The 26,633-nt window shown below is 31.5% G+C and overlaps 1 protein-coding gene across 1 annotated transcript in view; it reads left to right on the top strand.

The window, feature by feature from the left end:
• Positions 1 to 3,347: 3,347 nt before the first annotated feature.
• Positions 3,348 to 26,633, top strand: part of LOC148302903 (alpha-N-acetylgalactosaminidase-like) — a 118,870-nt gene continuing 95,584 nt past the window's right edge. Inside the window, exon 1 of the mRNA XM_088270866.1 lies at positions 3,348 to 3,626. The gene's annotated coding sequence lies outside the window, so the exon portion shown is untranslated. The remainder of the gene's footprint in view (positions 3,627 to 26,633) is intronic.

The following is a 26,633-nucleotide window of genomic DNA, read 5'->3' on the forward strand; positions in this document are numbered from 1 at the left end:
ATTAATAAATAAAAAATAAAATATATATTTAAATCTAACACTGTTTTTTGAGTCTTCTAAATTGTATTTTATTATTAAAATATAACTGTTTTAAAATCACTAAAATAAATTTATTGTGATATTAACAAATTTATATTTTAATTATAAATCACTAAAAAGTGCTTCAAATATAAATTATATTGAATTTTATTGTTGAAAAACACAAAAAATATATTTACAACATTTTGAGTGTGTCCAAATACTTGTTCACAAAATCTGGATTATCTCCAATTACAGGAGTTACTTTCATATTATTTTTTGACATCTCATCAAAGATGAAGTAGAATATGGAAGTCTGGGAATTTACGGGGCTGACGACCGTCATAGGCTGGTTTAAGTGATCACTTTACACACGTGTAACATTTACCAACTCTACCCATTATTGACAACCACACTACTCAAATTCTCGGAAGTTCTATATATATGAACCAATTTAGAAACCTTGTTCTTGAATCACTAGAACTTCACTAGAGACATCTCGGCTGTCCAAACTTAAAACACAGTAAGGGACATTTTTTTGTAGTACGTTTTTTTTTGCGTTTTTGGACTAAGTAGAATCTACTTAGTCCAAAAATGCAAAAAAAACGTACTACAAAAAAATGTCCCTTACTGTGTTTTGAGTTTGGACAGCCGATCTATTGGTGAGATGTAAAGAAGCTCTCCATTAAGCAGAAACTCTTATATTAGTATGCGAGGTCCAGTATTTGGATATTTATGTAACAGTAATTTTCAAATAAATAAAAAAAAATTTAGAAATGTGTAGTTGATTTTCCAAGTATAACTAAGAGAATAAAAATAATACTTTAAACGCAGCGGTTTCTTAGCAATGGTTTACATAATATTTTTTGTTACACAAGGATTGAATAGTTTGCTGTCAAAAGATGCCGCCGATAATAAGGGTACATTTTATGGGAAAGAATGACCTAAGCGGGATCGTTCCCCCTAACAAAAAATGGTAAACTATAACTCAAGCTGAAAAAAAAAGTGTTGCGATTTGCTTAGGAATATAAATTATACATAAGTCACGATATTTAATTTAATTTAATCTAATAAAAACTTTATTAACACAAATAAAAAAAACTATGCATCACTTCGCTTCTCCGCAGGGGTAGGCAGATATAATAGAACGCCAAATCACTCTGTCTTCGCAAAAATTCTTCACCTTTTCCACACTGGTGTATCTCCTCATACATTCATACCTGACCTGACCGCTTTCAAGTTTTTGACATACTTGATTATGCCAAATTTCTCGGTCTTCCTTTGCTCCTAATTCCAACTAAATTCGATTCATAACTTTTAACCGTGCCCCCTCCCTCATTTTTTCCACATGTCCATACCATCTCAATACACCTTTATTAATTTATCGATAATGCTTATCTCAGCCGTACATTCTTTCGTTATTTTACCATTCTAACATCTATCATACATCGTTTTACCGCACATTCATCTGATAGACCGCGTTTTGACTTACTCAATTTATTTTTATCCTTCTCTTTCCATATCGATGCTTCAATTTGACTTTCCAGATTTCAATCTGTCGCTCTAGGGATTTAACACATCGAAAGACGTGTCACAATATATTTAAGGAAAAGTGGTTTGCCAAGTAAAACTTAACCCGTTGAGCACGTTAAGCAAAAAATAAGAGCTGATTTGAAAAAGGTTTATTTTCCATAAAAAATATAGTATTCTATAAATTTCCTTTTACTTCCTTTCATTTACAATATTTTGAGTGTGTCCAAATACTTGTTCACAAAATCTGGATTATCTCCAATTACAGGAGTTATTTTCATATTATTTTTTGACATCTCATCAAAGATGAAGAAGAATATGGAAGTCTGTGCATTTACAGGCACATACTAATATAAGAGTTTCTGCTTGATAAAAAGCTTCTTTACATCTTACCAATAGATGTCTCTAGTGAAGTTCTAGTGATTCAAGAACAAGGTTTCTAAATTGGTTCATATATATTGAACTCTTCTTAAAATTCTTGGAAGTTCTAAATATGTGAACCAATTCTGAAACATTGCTTATATATATAGAATTTCCAAGAATTTGAGTAGTGTGGTTGTCAATAATGGGTAGAATCGATGAATGTTACACGTGTGTAAAGCGATCACTTAAACCAGCCTATGACGGTCGTCAACCCCGTAAATGCCCAGACTTCCATATTCTTCTTCCTTTTATTTGTTTACTAACCGTAAAAGCCATGTACCTGTACCATGTACTACACACACACACACACACACACACACACACACACACACACACACACACCTCAACCAACATAACTTTCATAAGAATAGCATTATCGGAGGATTTTTTTAATTGGCCATAGTTTTGTTGATTAATGTTGTATAATATATTGTTTTGGCTGTAAAAATCCCAAGTGAAATAATATAAAATAAAATAAATGAAATAAAATAAAATAAAAATTTACGCGTCCAAAGGAGTGAAAAATTCCGGCGACTTTGGTCGATTTACTTGTCCAAAGGGTTAAATTAATAATATGATTTTAGTTGTATGATTTGACAGAGTTTACATAGGATATGAGTTTGTTTATGTGATAAGTATATACTTACTTACCAAACACTTACACAAAATTGTATAATTATTTCGATGAAAAACTTTTTTTTTCAATGCAATAACGGTAGAAAAAAATATCTGTATTTAGAGAAAATTAAGTAGAGATTTATTGAATGCTGGGCCTTAAATATCGTTTTTGGGCCTTAAAAACAGTTTTTTAAAACACCATATTGTATTTGAAAATTATGCGGAATGGATCGAAACACATGTCAAAATATATTTTAAGACAGTGGTATTTACCAGAGGAAGACCGAGAAAAACATGGCACGATCAGGTATGCCAGATACTTGAAAGTGGTCAGGTTAGGAGTCGTAACAATCGGCGGGTATGTATGAGGAGCTGCATGAACGTGGAAGAGGCGAAGAATGTTTGCAAAGACAGAGTGGTGTGGCGTTCTATTCTCTCTACCTATCCCTGCGGGGAAGCGGCGTGATGGTTAGTTAGTTAGGTATTTACCAAGTAAAACTCCAATTAAAAATTTTATTTTAGTTCTTAGATTCGACTTTTGACTTTGCATAGGATATGTGTTTACATTTGTTCTAGGTTTATATGAGTACTTACTAACCTAAACTAACCTCACCTAACCTAACCTAACCTAACACATACGTACGCAACTATCACTAAAGTTTTTCAATTGTCACATGTTACCGATTCGGCCGCTAGGTGGTGTCGTTCCCCATCAAACTCACAGTATCATACTAATCCGACCTGTTAGTACGAAAGCCAGTCTTGCGTCGATTTCTGCGCAGACCGGTCGCGTTCTCTGCGCATGTGCCGACCGAGTTTTCCCGCCCGATCGTTTCATTTTACTTTCTTTTCGCCGACATTTTACTGGGAATCTGTAAAATTGTCAATTGGCGTCAAGTCTTTGCGATAACACGTACGTGTATTGGCAGTTTTTCTTCTCATTTGTGATACGTATCGTAAATTCGCTTTCGGTTGTGTGTGTGGTTAGAAAATTTTCGTTAAATAAAAGGTTGGCGTGCCGCGGTAACATTTTCCAGGTGAATATATTTTTTAATTGCTCACATTTTGCGTTTGTGATATCTTTCGCCAGGAATGCAGTTACGAAAGTCGGCGTAGAGCTGCAGATTGTGGTGATAAATTTGCAAACGCTTTATTTACAAACATTTTATCACAGCCATCGTCGTATTTATTAGGGCCCAACTAATTTTTTAAATCGCATTTAAATTTTCTGTAAACCTAGAAAATATTTGAAGCCATTGATTTTTTTCTCAAAGCATTGTTTTTTTAATGAAAAAACAAGTTTTTCTTTGAAATAAATATAAAGAAAAAATATATTGAAAGGTGAAGAGTAAAAAAATTTATATATATATATATATATATATATATATATATATATATATATATATATATGTATATAAATAAATAAATATAAATATATGTATATATATATATATATATATATATATATATATATATATATATATATATATATATATATATATATATGTGTATTAATTTTATATACATAACATAAAATATAAAATTTTCAATAAACAATATATACATATTCTAAAAATAAAAAAAAAACAATAATAAAAAGAAAATCGGGGGTGAAGTGACGACCGGCTCTCAGCGCAGCCGGACGCTTGATGAATTCTATTATTGCGAGTAAGGCCTTAATGATATGTTATATTCTCAACAATTTTAGTGTGTTAAAATTTATTTAAAAAAACTCCACGGATATTATTTTTAAGTGAAATGTTTTAGCGGTAATTCGATAATTGGACGAGAATTGAAAGTGAAATTTCAAGGACGCGTCACGTTTATTAAGCACCATTTGTTACACGTTACACATATTAACTTTGTATGGTCTAAAATTAAGAGTGTAAAATGATCACTCAAACCACCCTATGACAGGCTATAAGCCCTGTAAATACCCAGAATTCCACATTCTTATTCACATGTTATGATGTCAAAATAAAAAACGCCTAAGTGGAGAAAACCAGATCTGGAAACAAGCATTTGAACACACTCAAAATATTATGATATTTTTAATTTCTCACATTTTATTGTATATAGGACGCAAGTAAAAAAAAATATGCAAATTTAATATTGAAATTTCAGAAGTGATAAAATTAATTAAAAAAAAAAAAACAAATAATCCAACATTAGTGCTAGATCTTTAAAACATAAAATAAATCTCTATAATATTATAACAGATAATAATCGGAATGTGCATGCTAGGTTGGCCCTTGGGGCTAATATTTATCGGTCTTCGGGTCTTTTTGATTAGGTTAATCGGCACAACTTTTAGTCTAACTTTAGGTTCTACGTTTGTTGGCCCTTCAGGCTAACATTGACCGGCCCTATAAAGATTAAGATGTATAATTATATCACGGATTTCTGAAAAACGATTATCTCCGAATTTCTTAAACCTTCATAAGTGATATGTACCTTAATAAGTATATATGTATTTATATATATATATATATATATATATATATATATATATATATATATATATATATATATATATATATATATATATATATATATATATATATATATATATATATATATAAAAATATATATATATATATAAATATATGTATATTTATATATATATATATATATATATATATATATATATATATATATATATATATATATATATATATATATATATATATATATATATATATATATATATAAATATATATCTATATATATATATATATATATTACGACTAACATAAAATTACGTCATAAGGGTGCAGTGCCGTATGCACCATTGAGTGTGTTAAATTCTTATTAAAATAATCAAAATTAATTGAAATTCTTAAAAATAAATTCAGTGCCTGTTATTCTTGTTAATTGAAAAACACAAAAAAAAATTATACAGTAATGACAAAAAAAAGTATTATATCATTCATAAGTATAAACAATGATTGTTAGTCCCTCTCCAAGCACAAGAGCTAAGTCTCTTTTTTGGAGAGGAACAGCGTAACTAGTATTAAGGTATGTTAAACGTAGAAATGTCAAGCAAATGAATTGAATTTGTAAAAAAAAAAACAAAAAAAAGTATGTACATTTAAAAACAATTTATTTTTATTTTTTTGATTTGTGTATGTAGCTTAGGACCTTAGAGTACTTCTGCACTGGGGTTAGTTTTGTAATGCATAATATTATAATAGTTTCATATCCGCGTGTTTCGTAAAAGGCACCCGGTGAACAAAGAAAATCCAACTATATCATAGACCGGTTCAGTTTAGGTCTCAACTTAGGAGCAGGGGTAATCAACTTTGTATAAACGACACATTTTGATAAAATAAGTAATTAACATCCTAATAAAATTCATAATGAAAATATCATCATGAAATTTGTTTTGCTTATTTAAATATTTTTAATACCATCTATTATGTCACATGTTTCTATACATTCCGCATTATTTTCAAACATCGTGTGCTGCGAATGCATCGAAACATGTCGTTCACTCCTTGCAACAACGTCATTTATCAAAAAACTTTTTTTTTCAGGAGATCATTATTAAAGTTTAAAAAACCAATAAAATGTATTAAAAATAAATATCAAGCCACTTATTAAACTTTTTACTGTGCAAAAGATCTTTTTAGGTAAAACCTGAATGTTTTTTTCTCCATTTGAAAAATATTTGGTATATTTAAAAAATAATCGAACGATACCTTTTCTTCAAAATGTAAAAACAACACTTTCTGCCCTGTAGCGGGTAAATATTAAGTTAAAAATATGCCGCTTTTGCTGGGATATAGTAAATTTTTTGGGCATTTCGAAAACACGCACAAATGAAAATTTACGATTTTTTATATATGACGTTGTTGAAAGGAGTGAGCGATGTGTCATAATAGATTTTAAGAAATAGTGGTAATTAACAAGTAAAATTTAAATATATTTTTTTATATACACTACCACAAAGTGACTGCCGAATCAATTAATGACTTATTTTATATTCGATTCACCTACATTTTACATCTCTTTACTTCAAGTAGGTACTTAATATCTCATTATTCGTTTCCCTCTAAAGTTTCCCATAATGCCGCGCGTCCAATTTCCAGTGTGGCAACACCGTGTAGGTCCATTATTTCATTCAACACGTTCCTTCGTCTACACAGGTACCTACTTAATCACAATACCTAGATAAAGACATGCATATCTAACCATGCCCCGAACGGCATAGAGATCATTTTATTGCAAAACTACTAGTGAACTTCAAACACCGTGCGTATGCCTCATACAAATGCCAGTCTGCGAGCAATTTCAGATTAAAAATGGCATGAATATGACCATTATAGCGAGCGTGAGAATGTCTTATGAAATTGGCGACTTTCGAAAGGATAACGTAGGCCAAATGTCATGTTTTCTAAGCACAATATATACATATAGGATACAGGTATACTATATACGAATTTTTCAAACAATAACCATTGTTAGAACCGTTCCTGGGAGTCTTGAATTATCAATTTTACTAATCACACAAACTTTTATTGACAATACGAGTAAAAGTAACAATGGTTTTGGAAATTACGATCAATATTACAAGTATATGGTAATATGGTGTAATTTTTAAATTTCGTTTAACGATAATTTTAACGTAATGGGAGCTGAATATAATAATAAAACACATGTATAAGACCAGTTTTGAGGTTATTTATGTAAACATGACTAGTTTCGAGAACTATACATGTATCTTCACATCAACAGATGATTATACAAACAGTTTTTATTATCACCTGCTGATGAGAACATCCGTTTAAAACGAAATTAGTCATGATTACATAATTGAAATCAAAATTAGTCTCATACTAGTAAAAGTGTTTTATTTTTTAAATAAAACACTTGCACGAGTATAAATAATGTTCACACAAGCTCGGCTGTCCAAATTTAAAACACAGTAAGGAACATTTTTTTGTAGTAGGTTTTTTTTTGCATTTTTGGACTAAGTAAAGTCTACTTAGTCCATAAATGCAAAAAAAACCTACTACAAAAAAAAATGTCCCTTACTGTGTTTTAAATTTGGACAGCCGAGCTATGCCTAAGGAGCCAAAATGCAGATAAATTATATGTACTCGTACATGTATGTAAATTTAAGAAATAAATAAATTAATAACTATAACATGAGTGTTTTAGCTTTTCATCGACTGTCGAATCGGGAGAACATCTGCAGTCCTCAAAACTAGTCGTGATTACATTAATAAACTCAAAAGTGGTCGTATACAAGTGTTTTATTGTTATTGTAAATCATCACGTTTTTTTACAAACTGAATGCCCAATAATGAATAATACAAGTGGAACTATTATAACATTTCATGTGTTTATGATTGACATCGGCTGAAAAATCTGGAGAAAATCTGTAGTTCGCAAAACTAGACGTGTTTTCATCTATTTACTCAAAAATGTTCGTATGAAAGTGTTATATTTTTGTTTTTATTTTAAAACATCTTGTTATTTGGCAAAGTTAATACCAATTAACTAAAAATATAACTATGAATTATTATAATATTTCGTAAGTTTTCGCTTTACTTCGGCTGTAAAATCGGGAAAACATCTGTAGTTCTCAAAACTGGCCACGTTCACATAAATATACTCAAAAGTGATCGTGTACACGTGTCATATTTTCTATTTACTGTAAATAATCGTGAAATTCAACAAACTAATTTGCAAAATAAATTAATGATATAAGATGAATTATTTTAGGATTTCGAGTATTTTCGCTTTACGTCGGCTGCTAAATCGGGAAAAAATCTGTAGTTCTCAAAACTGGTCATGTTTACAATAATATACTCAAAAGTGGTATTATACAAGTGTTTCATTTTTCTAATGTTATTCCGCTAAGTTAATGCCAAATCGATTCATAATGCTAGAGGAGCCCGTAACTCACGTATTTAAAAATATTATAACATAAATTTTAATTGAATAATTACACCTTTGCTTTACAAATGTGAGATCGTATCTGTGGCGGATTCTGGAACTTTTTATTCCGAATTCGTAACTTATGTATTCATAAATCACATTCTTTCGAGACAGCACTGATGTAATACGTTTTCAATTAATATTTAAATCAGCAAATTGAATTATATACCCACTTTATCACAGAACATTGCAACTTTTTAAAAGTGTATATATATTACCATTTTAGAGCAAAAAACGAGAATTTACGTTATATTATAATTTACTGGCCGTATTTTATGAATCGATTAGTTAATATGTTCAAATACTTGAAACATATTTACCATAAATTTTAGGATGCCAAATACTTGAAAGCGATTAGGCCAAGAGTCGGAATAATCGGCCGGAATGTATGAGAAAGTGCACGAATGTGGAAGAGACGAATAAGACAGAGTGGTGTGGCGTTCTATTCCTCTGCCTAAACTTGCGGGAAAGTGGCGTGGTTGTAGGTTAATTAGTTTGTTTATTTGTTCAAAATAAATCATGTGACGTCACTCGAATTGTTTTAACTAACGAGGGGTAGGCAGAGAAAATAAAATGTCGCACCAATATGTCATTGCAAATAATCTTCGCTTCTTTCACATTCGTACATCTTCTCATACATACCTGCCGACTCGTCTCGACTTCTGACCTGATACGCCCATTATATTTAATGTACCTGATAACAATTCCTTCATATTTTGACCTTCCTTCATATTTTTAATAGCTTATCAGTGTTTATTTCATGCCTCATATTTCCAGTGATGGTATGACACTTTATTTTTTATTAATTTAATGTTAACTTTGTAGAATAATTTTGTGATTAACATGTACAAATAAAACAATGTTAACACAACTTTCGTTTCGAGAACTACAAATTTTATCACCAGCAGGTAAAAATACAAATACAAGTACAAAGCATTTTCACTTGTTAATGAAAACATGTGTCGTTCTCGAAACTAGTCATGTTAACAGTAATATAGGTACTTATTCAGGGTTTCAGGCCCAGTATTCGTTAAGTCGCAACATAATTTTCTCTAAATCCAGATAACATTTTAGGTAATTGATTTTTTTCTTGAAACACCGTTTGTGCATTGAAGAAATAAGTTTATCTTCGAAATAATTATATGGTTTTGAAGATAAAAGAATTATTTAAAGGCAAGGAGTTTACAAAATATAAAAATATTTTTTCTGTACATGTTCTAAAAAAAATATATCCAATATACACATATCACTCACTCCTTTCAACAACGTCATATATCGAAAATCGTAAATTTTCAGTTATGCATGATTTCGGAATGCCTAGAAAATGTACCATATCCCAGCAAAAGTGGCATATTTTCAACTTGATATTTACCCGCTACAGGGCAGAAAGTGTTGTTTTTACATTTTAAAGAATAGAATAAAATAAAAAAATTAAATATATTTCAAAAAGAAAAATAACATTCAGGTTTTACCCAAAAAGATCTGTTGCACAGTAAAAAGTTTAATTAATGGCTTGATATTTATTTTTAATACATTTAATTATATTTTTAAACATTAACAACGATCTCCTGAAAAATAAAGTTTTTTGATAAACATGTATGATGTTGTTGAAAGTAATGAGCGATATGTACATTATTTGAAAAAAATCAGACATGTGATCTCTACGGTGGGTCTCCGGTGGAATGAATTCTATGATTACGAATATCCCCTTGATGTAGTAGAGGGTTAAAGTTTGAGTCACATTTCAAACACCATTTTGTTGATTCCTAGGAATATTATCGATGGTAATTACTGATGACAATGTGACAAAGGGTTCAGGTAGAAAATTCCCATAATTGTGTTTTTCTTAGAATTCTATATATTTTTACGCTTATCCGGAGAAAGACCACACAAAGGATAGTCGGCAAACATATTGAAAGTTCACATACATATTGATATATATTTTATTATTATCATCAGACATTTCCGGTCGTTAAATCATAACTTGAGGATATCCTGTTTATCCCTAGTACACTCAGTAATCAATTATTTGTCGGGTTGAAAACCGTAGGGGATCAAGAATCATTTAAAAAAAAATTATATAAATGTATATATATATATATATATATATATATATATATATATATATATATATATATATATATATATATATTTATATATACATATATATATATATATATATATATATATATATATATATATATATATATATATATATATATATATATATATATATATATATATATATATATATATATATATATATATATATATATATATATTCTTCTGTTTTTCTGGCTTAAGTGATCACTTTATACACAACGTTCACCATTCTGCCCATCATTGAACATCAAACAAGTGTTTGATAATGTCTTAATAATACAAAACGCGTCACATATCATATATGTATATAAAAGTAGTATTCAATCCAATAACCGTGTTTAATTTTGGATATATTATCCAACAATTCAATATGGAATTCTACCAACTGTCTGCAGTTACAATAAATAAACAGAAAATATTCATTCAAGTAACCAATTGTGTCATAGTGACCAACCCAACAACTTGACGTGATGATGATATTCCAAGGTTACCAAGCCCTAATTAAATCAATTTAATCATCAATCAAAAGGAGTTATCAGCTTTATAAGCCAGCAACGAGCTGACGCGTTTGCAAAAAATATCTTGTGTTTTGCAATTCACACGTTATGCTTCATATTTTATTAACTCATACAATTTTTATGCAAGCACTTAAATTATACATAAAGCGCTGACCAGACTGCGTTTCATGTAATTTTATATATACAGGGTGTCTTAAAAATGTAACTTTCTGAAACTACTGATATTTCTCGAAATTCTTTTCATTTTCTTTGAGCCCATCCGCACATAGATGGCGAAAATTAAATTAAATTAAATTGGTAAATATCTTCTTAACATCGAATGTAACGCGTGTTTTGACGATTTCTATGAATCATTATCAAATACCTTAGGTAAAAGATTACCTAAATTTAAGAATTGTGCTCTACAATAGGGTTTTAGTCGTTGTCATATTGCCCATTTTCTTACTTAAAAAAAAGAAACGTCTCTACCCCCTCTTTATCCTTTTACAAAGGCCACAACTTTCAAATTAAGGGTAAGCTTCACTTACAGTATTTGATGATGATGCTGAATGCGTTGGAACGCGTGTCACAATATATTTTTTCGAAAAATTGTTTTTCACATTTCATGGTGGAATTACATTTTATAGAACAAAATAACATCTGTGTAGTTTTTTCTACATGAATTTTATTTGACCAGCGACCGGGTTTTGTCGTCACCGACATCATCAGACTGGTCTGATGATGTCATCAGACAATTCTGATGATGGCGGGTTGTGACTGACTGTGGTCACGTGGTCAGTATCGTGGACTCTTGATTTAGAGTTTCTTGGTTCGAACCCACTCTACCACAATTTGATACCTATTTCCAATAATGAGCCGCTTAGTCTCCCAGAAATAGAAAGAAATTGAAGTATTTTTGTAAATAATAAAAACACAAATATTTATCTTTTTAAAATTAAAAATAAAGTTGAATAAAATAAGAGTGTAAAATCATTCATATATAATATATTATTAGATTAAAACCAATATTTTTAGCTTTTCCACTTTATTTTTATTTGACCAGCGACCGGGTTTTGTCGTTACCGACATCATCAGACTGGTCTGATGATGTCGGTAACGACGAAACCCGGTCGCTGGTCAAATAAAAATAAAGTTGAAAAGCTAGAAATATTGGTTTTAATCTAATAATACATTAAAAATGCAATTCCATCACGAAGTGTCAGTGGATAATATAAATCTATCATTCATATATATTGAAATCGAGCCTTGGCATCGAGCCTGGGATTCTACATACAGAGTATTAAATTCAAACAACCTGTATATGTATAATACAAGAAGTTTATATTAATGTGCGCTCAAATTACACAATTGTAACAATACCGTCATGTCATGAATAATCATTTATGAACGCGAGTAATATGTATATAAAAGCTCCAGTAAAAAGTGGTCCTAGCAGTACTAACCTGCAGACAATGTGTTGCATAACTTTGTAGTCTCTTTATTACGTGTCTCTTATGTAACTCGGGTTTATATGGGCGTGCCGACAGTACTGAGAGATAGATATCGTTCTACCATATGTAAATTGCTATGTACCATATCAGTAATATCATTGATTATGAATCATATTTTATACGAGCTATGATATTTTCAACAGCGGTGTTCTGGATTGATTTCTAAGTTTATTTGGAGGCGTGAATTAAATGCATTGTGCCGCATTATAATCACTCACATGAAAAACAGCAGAAAATATCATTTTCATTTTTTATTACTTTAGCTTATAATTTCACCATTTAATTTATTTACAACGTTTTGAGTGTGTCCAAAAATGGCGTTTCTCATGTGTGTTATTATAATCTAGGATTCGGACCTGACATACTAATATAAGAGTTTTTGCTTGATAAAAAGCTTATTTTCATCTCATTGTTGTCTTAAACTGTTGACTGATGACAATGTATATCAATAAAGATTGGTCGTTGTATATTACACATATTGTAGTAAAATATCAAGTAAAAATGCATCTTAATGTTTGCTTTCAGTAATTCACAAAGATATTACATCTAAGTAACAAAGGTTGCGAAATTAAAGCTCTTAAAGGCAAAATTGGCAACGGCAAAAAAAGATAAAAGCAAACATGGAAGAATTAAAAATACAAAGCGACGATTGACGATGTTATTTCGTTAATGGTGGGACCAAAGTGTAACATGTAACGTTTATATTAACGCCAAGGTCGAATGAACGCAGAATGATCTATATGCCGGCGGACTTGAACAATAAAGTTTAATTTGAAATACCCACGAAGTCAATATTCGAGTGCCTACCTAGTCGTTTTATGGTCGAAAGACAATGGGAACATTGTGAAATTTTCACGTATTTAAATCATAAAGTGTATAGCTTTTCTGCCTATTTAAAATGATTTTTTTCTTTCTTCTTGGTGTAGGCCTTGTGGCCTGTTTTTAAAAGGGATTGGCGATGTTGATTCCCAGCTGTCAATCCAACTCTTTGTAGGTCTACCCGTTTTTCTTGGCTTCCTTAGTTTTCAACAAGTTTTCTTTTTATAATTAAAATGTAACTTTGTTTTTAAATCACTATAAATATTTAATTATAACTTAATTATAATGTCTACCGGTTTCGAAGCTAACCGCTTCTTTATCAAGACTGTTTAATACTATCTAGTTTTGATAAAGAAGCGGTTAGCTTCGAAAACGGTAGATATTATAATTGAGTTATAATAAAATATTTATAGTGATTTTTAAACAAATCTCGTAGACTCTTGCCAGATATGCTCCTTACAGTCTTCCATTTCTGACACTCTTAGCACGTTTTGTGTTACTGCGATGTCCGTTCTGCATTTAATCACATATGTCATGATGGTCGCACACATTTTTTTTATATTTTAATTTTGCTGCCGATCTTCAAGTCAGGGTTTTTCCATATAGAATTATTATCTTATCAATATATATATTTTTTAAATGTATCTTTAGAAAGGCATTATCGTAGAATGTTAATGATATTTTCCTTTTCAATAACAAAGTTCAATGCACCTTTAAAATGTTTACCATTGATATCTATCAGCATGTGATAGCAAATAATACAAGAACTGCATACATTTTTTTTTACAATATTTTTTTTATATGATATATTTATAACAAAAACATCTTACGTACAAAAATGTATGTTATTGTTTACATACATTATTTATCAATTTGCATGTCAAACAATGGATAGAACGATAAACGTTACACAAGAGTATAAAATGATCACTTAAGCCAGCCAAATGCCAGATCGTAAGCTCTAGAATGCTCACATCTGCATTCATTATAAGGCATTTGATAATGATCTTGAAACAATTGAAACCCGTCTCATAATAGATTTTAATAAAAGCGTATTTAAGTAATAGATAAATTTAATTTCTTGAATGCTTTTCGTAGAAACTTTGTGACACATTTTACAAACTTTATAAAATGAAACAACTTTGCTTTCACCACTTTTTATTTTATTTTTTATTATCTATAAAAATAACATTTAGGAGTTTTTAAATCATATTTTTAAATCATATTTTCATATGGTGTACGGAGTGTGTGGGAGTTTTTGGTAAGGGAATGAAATTAACTATGAGTATTTTAATGTTTTAAAATTTTATAAACCCTGATGATGACAAGGTTCTTGTCGAAACCGGTTGGTTAAAGTGTACAAATAATGAAAAAAAGTGGTTAAAACAAAGTTGTTTAATTTTATAAAGTTTAGATAAATTAAAAATAAAAACACCACCAAATATAGTACCACAAAATGACTGTCGAATCTTAATCGTTAAACATATTTAAAAAAAAAAACAACAATCATTGTTTTAATTTTTAATTTTATTTTTTTATATTGAATTTTTGTTTGTTTTATTAGTTGACCCTAGTTCGGCAACTTTTAGTTACTACTACTACTACTACTACCATCACGCCGTTTCTCCGCAGGGGTAGGCAGAGATAATAGAACACCACACTCTTCTGTCCTGACATACACTCCTCGCCTCCTTCACATCCATACATCTAGTCATACATGCCCTCCGATTACGCAGACTCTTGACACCTCCAGATTTAAGGTTCTGATTGATCTGATCGTGCCAAGACTTTTTCGGTCGTCCTCGTTCTGTTTTTCCTCTCACATTCGCCACATATATTTTCTTAGTTATTCTCTCATTATCCATTCTCTCCACATGTCCATACCACCGTAATGAATGATCTTTTAGTTAGTATTTTTAAATAATTAAATAAGATATATACCGCATAAGTTAAACAATTCATTACACAATTGATTAGGTACTTAAACAATTAAACTAGAACTGAAATACAGTCGGACTGATATAAAACAAAGTATTTCAATTGTTTTATATTTTTTCTTCTCGGCTCGACATGACGAAATTTGAAAGAGATTTATCTTGATGAAGGCATTTGGCATTATGTCGAAACGCATGCAAAGCGTTCCACTATACATCCATAGATAAAATAAAAAAAAAAACAAAGAAATGAGGTTTTAAATATTATATAATATTTTTTCCATGGACTTTCATCAAAGTTTTTGGTGCACTATGGTTTTATCTTTATCAAGATAAATCATGTCTGTCTTTTCATTACTAGGCTTACTAGATGCCTGAGGCGAATACTGGGTATAAAGTGGTATGACTTCGTCAGGAATGACGATGTGAGGAGAAGAACTCAACAGCCCCTCATACTGGAAGTTCTGAAGAGAAGAAGGTGGACATGGTTGGGACATGTCCTTAGAATGCCACCTGAGGGCATCAACCCCTCATGTCTCTTCTTCCAACCCCGAGGATTCCGGCGCCCCGGAAGGCCGCTGACGACCATTCACCGACTATACTCAGCGGAACTTCGAGACGCCGGACTGACCTGGGAGGAAGCCAAGGAGATGGCGCGTGACAGAGTGACTTGGAGATGACTCGTGTTGGCCATATGCTCCACCTAGGGAGCGAACATGGAAGAAGAAGACATATTTTAATTGTGTTACATCATAATTATTCAAATAATTAACAGCTAATTAACGCAATGAAGTAAACTTTTTTTTGTTTAATATTTGAGCTTGGATTTAATTCCATTTTTAATTGATTTATATTTAAATTGATTACAAAATATTTTTAAAGCAAATTTTATATTTTTTTAAACATCAACATAAATTAATAAAAATATGCAAGTCTGGGTACAGAACTTATGATCTTGTCATAGGCTGATTAAGTGATCACTGTACACACGTGCAACATTCACAATTTCACTCATGATTGACAACCACAATACTAAAAGAAAAATCCTCTCGAAGAAAGAAGAAGAAGATTTGTTTTGACATGCTCTCTGTCTCTATCTCTCTCTGTCTTCTTCAAACCCTTATCCGCACTCCAATGGTGCATAAAGCACTGCATCATATAAACGCAGTGTTACCTTGATCGTAAACACACGAAGGAATGGTGATCAGCCCTACGCTTCAGGTACCAGTCCATGGTAATATTGAATAAATATTGGAGTGAAAATAACACTTATTTTATTTGACCCCCCCCTGGGAGTCGAACCCGAGACCTCCAGAACGATAGCCGAGCTTGCTGACCGTTACACTACGGAGGCGGACGAAGAATATACATATATGGCATAAATAAATTTTTATATTATTTTTTGACAACTCAGCATAGATGAAGAAGAATATGGAATTCTGGGAATTTACGGAGCTTACGACCGTCATAGGCTGGTTTCAGTGATCACTTTACACACGTGTAACATTCACTAATTCAACCCATGATTGCCAACTACACTACTTAAATTCTTGGAAGTTCCTTATATATGATCCAATTTCGAAACATTGTGCTTGAATCACTAGAACTTCACTAGAGATATTAAAAAAATAATATGAAAAATAACTCCTATGTTAATAAAATTAGTATATAACCACTCACCGAGATTTTTACGTCTACCGGTTTCGAGACGTACCCGTCTCTTCGTCAGGACAATCACTAACACAGCATGCAAACAATACTACCCTTCACCACCATAGCACCATTTACACACTCAAAACTACACAAAATGTCTAACACATGCGATTTTTGGTCGACCCGAAGACCAACATGCACTATAGTTACGAGCCGAGGTTAAACGTACACTAAAATTAGACTAGGAATCGAATCTATTTATATACTTGTAGGATGAAAGGAGTGGGGGGAGTTCGAATTGGATATTGACGAATCGTGTTTAACCGATGTCGAATCAAACAATGGACTATATGTAAAATTTATTTGGTTGTTAATTAGAGGAATGTTATTTTTAAGTGCTTTCCTAATATAAAAAATCTCCATATTATTTAGATTAGTTTTAGACGTAAAAATCTCGGTGAGTGGTTATATACTAATTTTATTAACATTTTTGTAAAAAAAAAAATAAGTAAAAATGACTAACCACAAAGTAAATGCTTTAAATATTAATAATATTGAGAATATAATAACTCCAATAATTGGAGATAATCCAGATTTGTGAACACTTGATTTGGACACACTCAAAAATTGTTTTAAATATGTGTACTAAAAAAAACTCTCACATCAAATCACTCGTATTTTTAATTTTTTTTAGACGTTTATTATCGTGATCTCCCAAATGTTACGATCGCCACCGTTATTAAGTCATTCGTAAGGAGCATAATCGCCTGAGGCGTTCGACCTTGTACATTTGGTTTTTCGTATTGTAAAATAGCTGTAAGTAAACTAATAATCGTTTCCGCACTTTCTCCTCGGCCAATCCCAGTTTGCTATAGCCCGAATACATTATTTTTTTGCACTGCCATTATCATTTTCATCTCACGCCGATCTAATCGGCACGATTGACACCAAAACTGTTTTCGTAGCGACAACAAAAGGCAAATCGCTCACTCCTTTCAAGAACGTCATAAATCAAGAAACTTGATTTTTCAAAAGAACGTTTTTAAAGTTAAAAAATACATATAATACAATGTATTAAAAATAAATATCAAGCCACTTATTGTACTTTTTACTGTCCAACAGATATTTTTAAGTAAAACCTGAAGGTTTTTTCTCCATTTGAAAAATATTAAGTATATTTCAAAAAATAATAAAATGTATTAAAAATAAATGTTAAGCCACTTATTGACAAGCAGATACAACCTGATTGTTTTTCCCCATTTGAAAAATATTTAGCATATTTAAAAAAAAATTAAACAATACCTTTTCTTCAAAATGCAAAAACAACCCTGCCCTGTAGCTGGTAAATATTAAGTTAAAAATATGCCTCTTATTAACTTTTTGCTTTGCCTCTAAAAATATTTTGCTGGGATATAGCACATTTTCTGGGCATTCCGAAAACACGCACAACTGAAAATGGATAATTTTTGATTTATGACGTTCTTGAAAGGAGTGAGCGATAATGTCCTCTTTTTAGCCATTTGTTTATTTAGCTTTTCTGACTTTTTTTTACCAAAATGTTAGTCTTCTTGTTCCTCTTCTTGATCTTTAAGAGGGATTAGCCTCTTAGGATATAGGTTCCCTCCTATTCAGTATTCTTATGTCATAAAAACTGGATTGGAACCCACTCTACTACAACTTTATTCCAATGCTTAGGCATTCAAAATAGGAGCTAACTTACCAACCACATATGCAGAGGGAATAGAACGCCATACCAACCCATCTTTGCAAACAATCTTCGCTTTTTCCTATACCCATCTATTATATGGACTTCTGACCTGACCACATTTAAAGTATTTGAAATACTTGATCAAGCCAAGTTTTCCTTAGTCTTCCTCTACTCCTATTTTCAACAACATTCACCTCATATTTTTATATTATTCCTTATTCACTCATTCCTTTCACAAACTCAAATAATTTCTTTATTTTACTTTTCATACCTTTCTTAATTTTATCGATGATGCTTATCTCGGCCTTGCATTCTTTCCTCATTTCACCATTCCAACATCTATCGGATATCATTTTGCCGCACATTTACATGAGAGATCGCATTTCGACTGCTTTCAGTCTATTTTTATCCTTCTTGAATCTTTGTAGCATGGGACGTCATGCGTACAATTGAGTTCAGACCGCGAAGTGATAAAGTGGTAGGCCTTTATACTCAGTAAAATCAGATTGTCACCAGAAATGAATGCTTCACTTAATTTAAAAAACAATTATAACGCGAACCGTTACGTTTTCATCTCTTTAACCCTTTGTCTACCGAAACCCGGTATATCAGTTTTGCGGAGAAAAATCGGATGCGTCAGATTTGACGTCATGATTTATAATTAAACTAGTTTTATTCGTCCACCTCCGTGGTGTAATGGTTAGCGTTTTTAGCTATCATACTGGAGATCCCGAATTCCCGGGGGGTGATGAAAATAAACATAAGTGATCTTATATTCTAATATTTATTTAATATTACCCTGGACTTGTCCCTGAAGCGCAGGAGTGATCACCTTGCATTCGTCTGTTAACGATCAAGATTACATTGTGACAATACGATGCAGTGCCCTATTCACCATAGGTAGCGGATGAGGGTTAGAGGAAGAATAAGTGTTATACAATTTGTCTTGACTTGAGCTTTCATCTTTTCCTTTTCCCCTTTTCCTCCCTCCAGTCCCTCTTTCAAGTATTTTCACAAATTTACATTTGTGGAATCATGTAACTATTATAGAATAGTACAATTACTTTGTGGTATGGACATGTGGAGCGAATGGGTAACGAGAGAATGACTAAGAAAATATATGTGGCGAATGTGAGAGGGAAAACAGAACGAGACTTGGCACGATCAGATCAATCAGAACCTTAAATCTGCCGGTGTCAAAAGTCTACGTAATCGGAGGGCTTGTATGGATGTGAAGAAGGCGAGGAGTGTATGACAGGACAGAATAGTATGGCGTTCCATCCTTTCTGCCTACCCCTGTGGTGAAACGGCGTGATGGTAGTAGTAGTAGTAGTAGTAATTACTTTGTATAACTCATTTTATGTGAATATCTTGATTTATGTTACTATACTGTAAAATTCCCAAACAAAATAAAGTAAAATTAATACAAATAAAATTTTAAGATATATTCGCGGTATTTCCAGCATAGTAACCTCAAAAGCTCTGGTAGCCAAAAGGTTAAAACCTCAAAACGAAATAAAAACGGACCTTTTTAACAATCTGTCATTTTGCGTTTTTTTTTATACCTATTTCCTTTTATTTGTAAGACAATTGGGTTTATGGAACAATCCGAGGTTTTTGCTACACTTATTTGTGCTGTTAAACTTGTGCCATTTTATTTATTTTAAATTCTTTGCGGTTTGATGATTTGCTTGCTTTATTCTACCGGATTTATTCATTTAAATTTCGTCTTTCAATTAGTTTCGAATTACTTGTAAACAAAAAAGTTCATAAACATTTATATATTTTATAATGATAAGGTTTTTTGATTTTTTTTGTCACTAGAGACAATTTCCTTTTTATTTACAATATTTTGAGTGAGTCCATATACTTCTTTACAAATCTGGATTATCTCCAATAAGTAGTTATAATTAACATTTATTTGTCATCTCGAAGAATACGGAAGTCTGGGCATTTACATTTACTTACGACCGTCACAGGCTCTGTTAAGTGATCACTTTACACACGTGTAACATTTACCAATTCTACCCACGATTGACAACCACATTACATTATGTATTAATTTTTAATTCAAACACAGATTTTTTTGAGTCTACTAAGTTGTATTTTATTTAAAAAAAAAAACGTTTGTTTGAAAATGCCATAACTAGGCGAAACGTTTATAATTTAAATGTGTTTTAAAAAAATTAAATACAAATTAGTAGACTCAAAAAATCTATGTTTGATTTAAAAATTAATACATAAATTAAAATGGAGTTCTACAAAATAAACGCTAAATTAACACGCAAATTAAACGCACAGTATGCGCGAGTTCAGAATAGCCGTCTATGATGGAATGAGGAAAGCTTTTATTAAGTAGACTCTTTCCATTTGTATGTACGTGAGGTCCGAATCCAGGATTATATTCGCATACTCGTACTTTAGAAACTTGGATCTAGATATATAGATTAATGCATAGTAAAAGTGTCTCTTCTAAACAAAGGCGTTTTCAATCCAACATAGATGGCTGTTGTGAACTCATGTGTACTCTATCATAGATTCATCATATATCCAAATATTCAAAATTTGAGTAGTGTGGTTGTCAATCATGGATAGAATGGTGAATATTACACGTGTGTAAAGTGATCACTTAACCAGTCTATGTAAACACAAGTATCTACTTTAATAGAGAGGTAGAAACGTTTACCAACTATTTTTTTTTTTTTTTTATATATTTTTTTTCTTTACATCTCTTCAAAGATGAAGAAGAATATGGAAGTCTGGGCATTTACGGGGCTGACGACCGTCATAGGCTAATTTAAGTGATCACTTTACACACGTGTAACATTCACCAATTCTACCCATTATTGACAACCACACTACTCAAATTCTTGGAAGTTCCATATATTTGAACCAATTTAGAAACCTTGTTCTTGAATCACTAGAACTTCACTAGAGACATCTATTGGTGAGATGTAAATCGAAAATGTAAAATGAGCCTATGACGGTCGTCAGCCCCGTAAATGCCCAGACTTCCATATTCTTCTTCATCTTTGATGAGATGTCAAAAAATAATATGAAAATAACTCCTGTAATTGGAGATAATCCAGATTTTGTGAACAAGTATTTGGACACACTCAACATGTTGTTCCAACTATTTTATATAATTAAATATGCATTTTGTAAAAAAAAGATAGGTCATGAATCCTGGTAAATACCCAGACTTCCGTATTCTTCTTCGTCTATATTGAGATTTCAAAATATGTTTTATTTTTATGTTTTAATTTTAATTTAATGCCGAATCTATATATAAAATGAAATCGTTCGTCCAAATGGCGAAAGGCATCGTACTAAACCCCCTGCAGTAGCGATACTCAGTCGATTTGAAAATAATTTATCTGATAGTAGATTTCTCTGTCTTGATTTATCTTTCTATCATCTTCAACTTTCTCCGGCAGTTCCTTTCGCGGTAACTTTAGATAAAATATATATAATTTTATCATGAATTCATTATTTACTCAATTTCTTCCCATACGACAAACAGCAAGTTGATGAGAAATATTTTGTCGTCGGAATTCCAGTCATTAAGGTACGGAAATAAATTCTTTTGAGAAATAAAAAGACTCTACTAACTAAGACTATACTAACAACCAACTAGTTTCGGCAACAACCTGTTGCCCTCTTCAGGGTTTATTTTTTCTCATAATAATTGTTAGTAAAAATGTGAGTGGATCAAAACACTAAGTCTTTTTATTTCTTAAAATAGTATATCACAATGATCCACAAAGTTAATGCTTTCAATATTCAAAATAAGGAAATAAAAACTGAACCTTATTAATTATGTATTAAAATAACAACTATGTAATTTTTTCCACATGAATTTTTCTTTCATAAAATTCATAAATTATATAATATTTCATAAAATTCACGTGGATTTTTTTTACAAAGTTGTTATTTTATTCTATAAAATGCAGTTCCACCAAGAAATGTCAGTACAAAACTTGAACCTAATTATTTCAAATACAGGGTCGAATATATATATATATATATAGTATGAATATCGTTATTTTTCTCTATCTTTTCCACGCAGATAAATTGCAGAGCCACTTTTTAATAAAATTTGACTAAATTAGGATATTAGGCGGATTATCTATTGATATCTATTGGGGCTATTGTCCCCAACTTAATTTTCTTTAAACCCAGGTAACATTTAATGTGATTGCATTTTTGTGAAAACACATTTTTTGTATAGAAGAAATAGTTTTTATTTTATTTTCTGACTTATTCCTTTTTGAGTTGATACTTTTTTTTTATAAGCAATTAACTAACGACTCATTTTTTATTTGATTTTTATTATCAAATACCACAATCATATATATATAGTTTTGAAATACATATATAGTTTTGAAAAGAAAAGAGTTATTGTAAGGTAAGGAGTTTTAAAATATATATGAAAATTAATCTTCACATAATTCCAATTTATATTATTTTTAAAAAATATGCGGCTTCTCGCGCAGCTGGTCGCGTGCTGAGTTGTGTATTTGAGAAAATATCCTTAATTTATAAAACCCTTATTTTGCTACCACTTTTAATTTTTAAAAAAATGCGTTTTAATAGCAATAAAATGAAATAAATAATTTACATGACTAAATTTAATTTACCAGAAAAACTAAACATGAGGATTTCATTAATTGATTCGGCAGTCACTTTGTGATAAAATCTATTAAATACGGTGTTTGAAAATGATGGTGTCACAATAGATTTTAAGAAATAGTGATACTTACTAAGTAAAACTTAAATTTAAAATGACTTTAGTAACTAAATTGAATTTAACAAACTAAAAATAATTTAAATCGTTTAATATTCTGATATGATTCTGATGTATTATTTCGAGAAATAAAAAATACTTTGTGTTCTGATCCACTCACATTTTTATTAACCAACTAGTTTCGGCAACAACCTGTTGCCCTCTTAAGGGTTTATTTATTACTTATTAGTAATAAATAAACCCTGAAGAGGGCAACAGGTTGTTGCCGAAACTAGTCGGTTAATAAAAATGTGAGTGGATCAGAACACAAAGTATTTTTTATTTCTCGAAATAATATATCAATATGATCCACAAAGTTAATGCTTTCAATATTCAAAACATGATTCTGATGTCCCTAAGATTCGTCTTAGTGATCGTATTTCGACCGCATTTAGTCTCCTTTCATCCTTTTTTTGCCAACTCCATGTTTCACTTTGATATATTACTGTTCGTACAATTTCAAAACGTGTGAAACGCACAATTTGTGAATACGACGTAAAAGCGAAGAAGAAAAAAATACATTAAGCATTCATACAGCATTTTTTATCAGAAACAAGCTATCGATATATAAAACACCCGCGGAATACCAATCACGAACCTAAAATCAGGGGCGTGCATTCCAAACAGGCAGAAAACAGTCTGATTCTCTCAGAAGAATGTGCGGCAAAACGATGTATGATGTTCGAAAAGTGAAATAAGGATGGAATGCAAAGCTGAGAAGAGCATTATCGGTAAAATTAAGAAAGGTGTTTTGAGATGGTTTGGACATGTGGAACGAATGAGTGAGGAAAGAGCGGTAAAACAAATTTATGAGGCGAATGTAATTGGAAAAAGGAGCACAGGAAGACTGAGAAAAACTTGGTATTATGAAATAAATTCATTCTTGGGCGTGGTCAGGTTAGGAGCGAGAATTATCAGCAGGTAATAATTGCAAAGACAGAGTGGTGTGGCGTTCTATTCTTTTTGCCTACCCCTGGCAGCGTGATGGTTAGTTAGTTAGAAAAGCATTGCCTATCCTAACTTACCCGCATGACATATAAAAACGCAACCAGTACCTACCCTACCTTATTAAGTATTTTTTTATTGAAATATTTATTTTCTAACTACATAGTATAGTACCTACCTCTACTGCCTCCCCTGATTAATTCTCTGTGCACGCCACTGTCTATAATATAAGTAAAATGTATGCAAATATGACATGAACTTTACCACAAATGTACCTGCTAAAATTTCTCTTTTTCTAGTTTAAATACTTAACACAACGCATTACTTTACGCATGTACTCAAATGTTCCATTAAATGATGAAATATCACGTACTTCCTATCATAAAACGTGGTGAATTTATTATATAGATGGGAAATAAAAACGAGAGTTAGTCTGGCGTTTCGTGTCTCAAACTGTGGTTCCTGGATTCGAAAGGCTCCCAGGGTTTCGATTTCAAGTAAAATCTTCTTACATTAACTGATTTGGTCACTTTGTAGTAATATCTATCCGATTTGACTTGGTAAATAACGCTACATTTTTCTTAAATTCTATTATGGCACGTGTATCTGTGCATTCCATATCATTTTTGCATACGATGTTTAAAAATGATGCGGAATGCATCAAAACACTTGAAATAATAGATTTTAGAAATATTGGTATTTTCGATATAAGAAAGGAATGTAAGGCTGAACGAGGAATAATTGAATGGATTAGGAAGAGTTCTTTGCGGTGGTATGGAAATGTGGAGAGAATGGATAACGAGAGAATGACTAAGAAAATATATGTGGCGAATGTGAGAGGGAAAACAGAACGTGGACGACCGAAAAATACTTGGCACGATCAGATCAATGAGAACCTAAAATCTGGCGGTGTCAAAAGTCTGCGTAATCGTAGGGCATGTATGACTAGATGTATGGATGTGAAGGAGGCGAGAAGTGTATGTCAGGACAGAAGAGTGTGGCGTTCCATCCTCTCTGCCTACCCCTGCGGGGAAACGGCGTGATGGTAGTAGTAGTAGTCGTAGTTTCCAAGAAAAACATAAATTAAAATGTTCTTATTTGACTAAATTGTCAATGAATGTCCATATGATGTAGAAATAGGCTGATCTAATCGACACTTTGTTCGTATATAATAATAATAAATAAAAGAACTTACTTACTATCATGCAGCTTCACCGCAGGGGTAGGCCGAAAAAACAGAACGCTGCGCTAACAATGTCTTTGCAAACAATCTTCGCCTCTACCATATAAATGCATCTCCTCATATGGTACATAACCGCCGATTATTCTGACTCCTGACCACGTTCAAGTATTTGAAATATTTGATGGCGCCAAGTATTCCTAGGTCTTCCTCTGCTTCCGTTTCCAACTACATTAATCTCAGCAGTTTTTAGAATCGCGTGTGTTGCAGTTAACGTCAACAGGTGGCGCTGCAGTAGTGTTAAAAATAAAACAGTGTAAATAGTGGTATTTACCACGAAAAACTTAAATTAAAAATGGATAGATTACCACAAAGCTGACTGCCGAATCAGTTAATGAGAAAAGTTAAAACCAATATTTTTACCTTTTCCACTTTATTTTCATTTGACCAGCGACCGGGTTTCGTCGTTACCGACATCGACATCGACAGTCTGATGATGTCGGTAACGACGAAACCCGGTCGCTAGTCAAATGAAAATAAAGTGGAAAAGCTAAAAATATTGGTTTTAATCTAATAATATATCAAAATGCAATTCCATTACGAAGTGTCAGTGGATAATATGAATCTATTAAGGAGAAAAGTAATGAAAACCCCTGTTATCCGTCACGTTTTTATTTATATAGATCACTAAGCCAGCCAAATGCCAGGTCGTAAGCGCTGGGCTGCTTAGAATTTATTCTTCTTTTATTTAAAAACAACAGATGTTTCATCTCAAGTTGAGACACCTAAAATATCGATTTATCATCCATAGATTGAATAATCCAGTGTCTGATGAAAGGAATAATTATAAATTCAAATAAAGCTGGACCTCTCCCAGCGAGTAATTTGTATAACGAGCAAAAATAAAAGTAAAAAAGTTGCTCTCTAAAGGAGCGATATTTCGCATAGCGAGTTACAGAGAA

This window comes from Brachycentrus maculatus, unplaced genomic scaffold (genome assembly GCF_059751285.1).
Source record: "Brachycentrus maculatus isolate JH-2025_06_01 unplaced genomic scaffold, ASM5975128v1 h1tg000398l, whole genome shotgun sequence".
Lineage (NCBI taxonomy): Eukaryota > Metazoa > Arthropoda > Insecta > Trichoptera > Brachycentridae > Brachycentrus > Brachycentrus maculatus.